The sequence below is a fragment of the Monomorium pharaonis genome, chromosome 3 (assembly GCF_013373865.1).
Source record: "Monomorium pharaonis isolate MP-MQ-018 chromosome 3, ASM1337386v2, whole genome shotgun sequence".
In the NCBI taxonomy this organism is placed as follows: Eukaryota; Metazoa; Arthropoda; class Insecta; order Hymenoptera; family Formicidae; genus Monomorium; species Monomorium pharaonis.
In genome coordinates, this window is record NC_050469.1 from 24,780,003 (window position 1) to 24,780,913 (window position 911).

The window sequence follows — 911 nt, forward strand, 5'->3', positions numbered from 1 at the left end:
CTTAGTTAATTTAAAAAAAATTTAGATCTATTTTTGTTAGAGTGCTTTTATCGAGAGTTGTTACAGAAACATGTAACATCGAAAATCAAAAGCTGCAATAAATAGCGGCTTCTAGCATTACAGTCAAATAAAAATCAATTATTAATTGATCGAAGAATCTATCAAAGTTGCAAGTTGCGTGGAACACACTCTATATTTAGTACTAATAAAAAATATATGTGCATATTATAGCTCCGGTAACTACAGTTTGACAACGTACTTTTAGTTTTTCTTTCACGCAATCGAATCACGTTTACGTCATTATGATCTGCTTAAGCATTCAGGTGTGTCGGATGTGAAGCATGTTCCAACTTCACGTGAGGTAATTTAACTTCTTCTATCGTAAGACATTAACTCGTTTTCTCTCCAAATAGAGGTAATTCATTTTTAATTCAAAATATCAGAAATAATCTTTTGCGCATAAGAAAAACTGTATATAAACTGTATAAATATAATTTATATTTGCCAATATTATTATCATTATAGTTTGTAATAAAGAAATAAGGGGGAATTATCAGGGATACAAGTTCTTAGCTTTCTGATATATTTTTTAAGTTTTTAGAAAATCAAAAACAATATCGAATGTGTTAAATTTTGCGTTTAAAAAACTTGCAGATATAAAATTATAATTTTCAAAGCTTGAAACGTAATGTGTGATCTCAAAAAATATTGAAGTCTTACCTAAAACCATTTTTTAACGCTCAGTGTCGGGATTACGTCCAAATAATGTAGATTCTTTGAAAGAACGGAATTTTTTTGGAATTCTGTGCACGCGAAACGCGCATCTAGAATAATTTATGATACTGCCTCATTCGATGTGAATAGAACACATGTAAAAATGTTGATAAGGAGTTAACGAGGGCACTAACAAG